Here is a 7,783-nt window from a genome sequence, read left to right on the forward strand (position 1 = left end):
CAATGGCAGATTGATTACCGATATACGGGAGATAAACTTGAGTACTTTGAAGTTAAGAATGACCGATTTATTGCCGATATACGGCAGAAATATTGGTGCACTTAGAAGTCAATAATCGCAGATCGATTGCCGATTTACGGCAGAAAATATTAGTATAAACACATGATTTCAAGTAAGGGGTCTTTGAATTTGTTTTCACGGTTGTCTGATCACACATTTTTGGAATATGGATTTTTGTATAATACCTTGTAAATGCTTGTGTGTTGGTCTATTTAGAAAATCTAGAGACTTTAGACCTTTTAAAAGTCAATTGTCACAAAGTTATTGTCGATATATGGCTTTAAATAGTCGCTGATCTACTCAGTTAAAACCGAGATATTGAAATTCAACATTCGCAGAAGAATTGCTGGTAACCACAGTTGTACGAAAACTGCTTTCATTGTACTCATTCTTCTATCCATATCCATAAACATTAGTATGGATCTTGTTCAATTATATATCGAATAAAACTATTTTTATGGACATAACTATAATTTAAATTGTAATATCTTTAATTTAAAAATGAAACTTCTAAAAAAATGTCTAATACAAGTATTTCACTAATTATTTACATATTTTTAATAAACAATAAAAGCTATAAGAATTCGCGATTAAATATTTGTGATTATTACTATAAATATTAAATTACTTTTAATTTATGACGGAACATGTTTTTCCAATTATAGATATAAAGTTTCAATTTTAAAGATCAAATTCATTAGTGAAAATTAACTTCATTCCATGGAAAAAAAAATTTGCATGCAATTAAGATATTAAATTTCGCTTAAAATTCATCGCCATAAGCGAGACTCGCAATCAATAATCGTAAGCAAATTGAAAATGATTCCATCCATACTTGTGTATTTCATCATAAAAATGCAATCTTTACTATTATTTTATGAATAAAAAATCATTTTAATCTGATGAAATCTAATTAATCAACCATTTTTCAATTGATCAAATTATTATTTGTGTAAAATCCATTCGTACTCGTACTCGTACACAAAATTTTAAATTAAAGAAAAAACGTAAAACGTTTTTTAATTTGGTAGACACCATATATAGTATGTATGCAGTTTTTATTATACAATAAATTAACAATATTTACAACATTTTTTGGGTTAAAGTCTTTTGTTAAAACTCGCATTAAAATGCATATGAACGCAGTTGCTGCAACTCAATATGACGCAGCAAATGACGCCTGATTTTACATAATTTTTTTCTAAACGAACTTTATTATCTATTAGGGTCGCGTTGCGATCTAACTTTTACTTTTTGTTGTTGATAAAGAAAGGGTTCTTCTTCAACTTGTCAATAACTTAAAGCACAAAAATATAATCAATTTGAAAATCAAATCAATCAATCAATTTATTTTGATGTTTTTAAAGTACGCCGCATCGAGTGTTATACTATACCAGGGTTTGACGGCATCTTCCATATATTTTCCATAAGATAAATGAGGATTTATCATATAAATTTCTTTTAGTTTTTGCACAGAATGTGTGTCTTATAGTGCAATAATTTTGATAGCATTTGATACCATAATACATTCTCAATTATTTCAAAGAAATTCTTTATTTCCTGTCGATGCTGTCTGTGTTATCGTTGAAGCAAACTCTTTTTAAACCTATTGTTAACTGCAATTGATTTCTTCTCATTAGTAATACTTTTCATAAAAACAACTTTTTGTCAAAAACTTTTTTCGAGTATCGTTTTTCAAATATAAATTATGATCCATAACATATGTCACATCAAACATGGTTTCACATGGGTCTCGAAGCTTAAAGTGCATTGATATAACTATTAATTTTAGAACCTTAAATTGTCATCACACATTTTATTTGTATTAATGTAAATTTCATCAAACTACTAAAGTGGAAAAAAGACTTCATATAATATATACACTACTTTTACTTGATATATATATATTTGACTACTGGTTAGAACTATATATAGACCAAATCATGAATTTTCTACCCTACATTTTCTATTAGATAAGATTGTTTCGAAAGTAATTCCATTTTTTTAATGAAAATTAGACTATTTTCTCAAGATGAATAAATATTTTATTGAAATATATATAGTCCAATACCTTTTACTAAATTTTTGTCTCATTGGCGAAAAATTGATTCGGATTATATTTGACCTATTTAAAACCAGAATAAATAATAATAATAAAAATTCCAGCTATAGAGCATATGGTGGGTGTGAGTTTATATTTCATCCAAGCTGTAAAAACATTTGTCGATTTTTTGGGGTTTCTCATTATTTTGGTAAAAACCGTTTAATTAATAAATCTCAGATAAGACTTAATGCATGATTATTAAGTTGTTAAATAATTACTGATAAGAAATTGTTATTGTTAATAAAAGGAAATTGAAAAATAAAAGTGGTTTCAGAAGTATAAATCAATTTTAATTCTAATTTTTTAGTGTAGTAGACTACACAAAAATCCTATATGTGTTTTTTACAAAGAAATGTCATCGATTTGTAACAGCTGAAAAAATCTATACATAATTTTCTCACAATCACTTCAGCATTGTCTAATATTAAACTATATATAATGTATGTTATGTATTATAATAATAATATATATAAGTTACAAGACCCCATGCTGCACTAGCTGAGAAGGACAGCAGGAAATAAGTAATATATAAGTTATAGTGTTGGCAGATGTGTCGACCTAATACGACCATCCCTGTACATATTAGTATTATTATTAGAAGCTTCAAATTTTTATATAACATCTGTTTTCTAGTTATATCTGCTACGTACCATTAAAGTTACTATTAGTCATTTAAAGGTCACAACGGCTTTTTTATCTGATAAAAATGTTGTTAAAATTTTTTCCAGACCTAGATGTTTTTTGCCTTAGTATTAGAGCTTTCAATTTATTGTATATGTCCTAACTTGTCACGTATAGTACTATTGCTGAAGATATTTTCTGCTTCTATATGATGTTAATACTCTTATACCGCTGTAGACTCAGCCACCTAGCAGCAATGGTGGTTTCACCACGAGACAAATAGTTGCTGTCGTTATGATCAGATACGCCTTGTGTATCTGTGTACCTTATTAACACCATTGTTTGTAGTATATTCTAAAAAGAGTACAAACCCTGTCTTTAATCTTGTTTTGGCTTTGCATTACCAAACAATATATGTAAAATATTTTTCCAATTCAATTTTAGCACATATTAGACGTAAATGTAAATATACTAGATAAAGTCGCAATCATACATACGAGGTGTGGCTAAGTATTTGTAAATGAAATAAAAATTGTAATAAATTTTTTTTTTATAATTTATTGCAATTAGTGCGAATAATAATGACTGCCAAGCAAAATAGTTTGCATTATCTCCAACAATATGAAATAATTAATAAAATATTGCACACTTTGTAAACAAAACAAAAAAAAAACAAACATTTAATGTAACAAACAATATTTTCTTGCACCTATGAACACAATTTCAGATACAATTAAATAATATTGTACTATAATAGAGACAACATATGCACTTTGACTTCAAATAATTTATGTTCCATCCGGGATAATAAAAGTTTGATTGGTCCATTAATATGGCGTTTATTAAATACGTTATTGGCATAAAATATTTTGTTATTATTCTAAGGAAATTTATTATAAAAAAGCACTTATCGATAAATATATATTATATTTTATCATATACTCTTTGCTATTGTTATAGATTTTTTATTATTTATATCTTTTAACTCGGGATATATTTTCTCTTAATGATTCCAAACATTATCCAGTAGAATATTTTAATTTTTCTTTATATTTTTGCATTTGAGTTTTTTCGGTTGTTAGTTTTTTGCTATTTTCCGTTGACTTTTTCTCTAAATGTATCTGACATTTGCAGTTCAAAATATGTAAAATTCTCTCGTTTTTTCTAACATTTATCAAATGAAATTGCTAATTGCTTAAATGAACTGTTAAGCAAACAACGAAAACACTTTTACTTGCTTAAACACTTACCCTTTTTTTATATTTTATATTCTTATTCTTATTCTTATTTATGCTAATCGCTACATATTTTTTCTTGTAGTAGCAATTTATGACTGAATAAAATTTAAATAAAAATTAAATAAACTGTTGAAATGCATTCTTTAATGATAATTTAAAATTAAACTCTTTAGATAACAAGTTAATTAACGTATTAGAAACGTAATAAATCATCTACGTCATTTACTGAAGTGATTACGTTAGACATTTAAAGAGTACTAATTTTTAAATAGGTCTACTTAAAGATATATTTCACGTTTTATTAAAATACAGTTCTAATAATCGTCATCATCATACAGACAAATAATTAAGAAATTTAATTCGTATCAGAAGTTAAGCAAGTAGTCTGTAAAGTAAGAACTTTACAATATAAAGTTCGAGATTTCACTATGATAAGTATTCATTGTTTTAGTTGGTATTACGTGTTCAAATAAACAAAAGTCAAAGTGTCAGCTGACAGCATCAAAAAAGACAAAAAAAACTTTACAATATAAAGTTCGAGATTTCACTATGATAAGTATTCATTGTTTTAGTTGGTATTACGTGTTCAAATAAACAAAAGTCAAAGTGTCAGCTGACAGCATCAAAAAAGACAAAAAAAACTTTACAATATAAAGTTCGAGATTTCACTATGATAAGTATTCATTGTTTTAGTTGGTATTACGTGTTCAAATAAACAAAAGTCAAAGTGTCAGCTGACAGCATCAAAAAAGACAAAAAAAACTTTACAATATAAAGTTCGAGATTTCACTATGATAAGTATTCATTGTTTTAGTTGGTATTACGTGTTCAAATAAACAAAAGTCAAAGTGTCAGCTAACAGCATCAAAAACGACAGAAGACATTAATTTATGATTACCATTTGACTGTTTTTCGATTTGACTTGGGTAGTGTAAAATTTTTTGAAACTTCTTACATACTGAATAGTATATAGAACATATATCAATGATCGTTTTTATAAAATATCTTCAGTTGTTCTAAAAGGTCTATTATATACCCTATACAAACCATATACTATAAACACATTTTTTTGAGTGTGGAAGAAAGAAATATCATTTTATAAACGACTACTCATTTGTTTTATAGAAAACAAGATCTCTTGATCTAATAATCTATATATGGTGCCATTATATTGTTATGTTATGTGGATGTTAGCACTACGATCTTAAGATATATTGTGCCCCTACTGGATTAAGAGTGTTTCTATAAGTCCAATTACCTCGATAAACCATAGTATAATTCCTACTTTAACGAGTGTAAGGTCTTTAATCTGTAACATTTCGGTTCCTAATATTCACCTTCTTTTGTGCATTAATGAAGGACAATTTGGAAGTATATGCAGTTTGGAAGTATATGCGCAATGCCGACTCTTCATCGAATTCACAGAATTTACAACTAGCATTAGCATGTGGTGTTTCCCAGTTTCGCTATGTGAGGATGTTAGGATTCCTATGATAATTCTTAAGCTGTTCTGAGACAGGTTTATACAGTCCTTGAACCTGTAAGAACCCATAATTAATTTGGATTATAGTAGTTCTGGGGGTTTGTCTCAGTATACCAACTTTTGTAAGGTCTTTAACTGTAACATTTCCGTTCCTAATATTCGCCTTCTTTTGTGCATTGTGAAAGACAAATTATCGAATTCACAGAATTTCCAACTAGCATTAGCATGTGGTGTTTCCCAGTTTCGCTATGTGAGGATGTTAGGATTCCTATGATAATTCTTAAGCTGTTCTTAGACACGTTTATACAGTCCTTGAACCTGTAAGAACCCATAATTAATTTGGATTATAGTAGTTCTGGGAGTTTGTGTCAGTATACCAACCTTTGTTTGATTTCCTCTTGTAATAAGAGTAAGGAGAAGTGACTCTGACCTATGCCACTGAATGGTCCTCGGTCATTTGGAAAAGTTAGTAAGTACAGCAGAAAAAATTTTTGAATCTGAAAGAAAATCTTGCGGTAAAGTTTTGCGATATTCATATCTGAAATGACCTGGTTAAACTTGTGTGAAAATTTGTGAACTTAGTAAATATATGTTAGTTATATTACAACTTTGATCCAATTTTATTAATATTTAAAAAAAGTTTCTCATACAGTAGCATGTAGCTGAAATATCAGTTTATATGGTAGCTATATCCAAATTATAACCGAACTGGAATATATGTATTAGTTATACCCGATAGATGTTTTTGAAATAACAGCGTTATTACTATATACATAAGTTTTCGAAGTTACTTAGTTTTAAGAACACAAAAAACATTTTTCTAAGATTTCTAAGATGAATTAATGTTTTTGAATAAAAATGTTATTTTTTTACTCTCTATATCTTAAAATTGAAACATGTAGATGAGTTTCTAATAATCGAGCTCTATTTCAGTTGTAATATTTGTAGTAAAGACAAAAGGAAATATTTCTATTTTTTAGTATATAGTATACGTTATTAATTAAACCTACTTAAACATTATATTAACATTGAGGATTTTTTCACAATTCATTCTAAGAATTATTCTTTATATATTTATTTCAAACAATTGGATTGCGTCTACCATGTTACTTCAAATCTCGAAATCTATTAAAGATAACTATCTGTCAATATTTTTTTTTTGTTTAAGAATTCCAAGTTACTTCCGTTCTAACTCTAAGCTCCAATTCCTTTCAATACTCACAGTATAAATAAATGAGAAATCGCACTTATTTTTGATTTATAAACAAAATTTCTTGAAGTGCAGACATATGCAAAAACAAGTAGAAATCAAAGATGAAAAGTAAAGAAATTCTGATTTTTAGATACTCTGTCTATTCAGATTTAATTATACGTCTCTGCTATCTCCAAATGAATTCCTCTTATATACGTACGCGTACGAGTACGAGTACGAGTACTTCAAACTGAAATGTAATTGAGTGAATTAAAAAACAGATAAACTTGGCCCTGACTTTGACTCTTTTTGACTTTTCAGCACTTCTTTATATTCTTAAAATGTGTACTTATGTGTATCTTTGTATAATTGTAGATGCGAGTAAAAAGTATCTACAGTTGTTTGTTGGATTTTTGTAACAAATTTGCATGTAATTTTTCTTTTCATTTGTATTTCATTTTTTATTTAAAATTTTGCCTTTTATTTATTCAAAAAATAATTTCATGTTGCTGCGCATGTGCGCAGGGGAGCGTAACCAAGATACGAACTCTGAAGCTCTGCGAGTCTTATTTTTTCCTATTAATGTATGATTGCTGGTGCTGGTCTTGGTTCTGGTGCTAGTGCTATCTTATGTACTACTATAGTGTGTAGTGTGTGATGATGGTATCTTTCTGTAGACTGCTTCTCGGTCTATTGTTTCCGGTGGGTTTAATGTCATCAGTTCGTGAGAAAATAATTTCTATTTAACTTTATGCTGCGTGTAATTTTACGTTCTACTTCGCAATTTTATTTTTTTCCACTTCTTATTAACATTTCTTCTTCTTTTTCTTCTCGTTAATTACACTCAAATTATTTTCGTGGACCTACGGATTTCATTGTTTATAGTTCGTCTCTTTTGGTTAATATAATTTTTTATTAATTTTTTTATTAATTCGTTTGGTTTACGGTAATCCTATGCGTTGATTTTTTTGGGCAGGTAATTGCCCGAATTATTGTATATAAATTTGCAAAACTATAGAAAGTTGGTGTGTTTTCTTTTAGGGGGAACCTAAAATTAGACGTCGTCATGCATGAACTTTAACCCA

The sequence above is a fragment of the Teleopsis dalmanni genome, chromosome 1, assembly GCF_002237135.1.
Source record: "Teleopsis dalmanni isolate 2A chromosome 1, ASM223713v2, whole genome shotgun sequence".
Taxonomy (NCBI): Eukaryota; Metazoa; Arthropoda; class Insecta; order Diptera; family Diopsidae; genus Teleopsis; species Teleopsis dalmanni.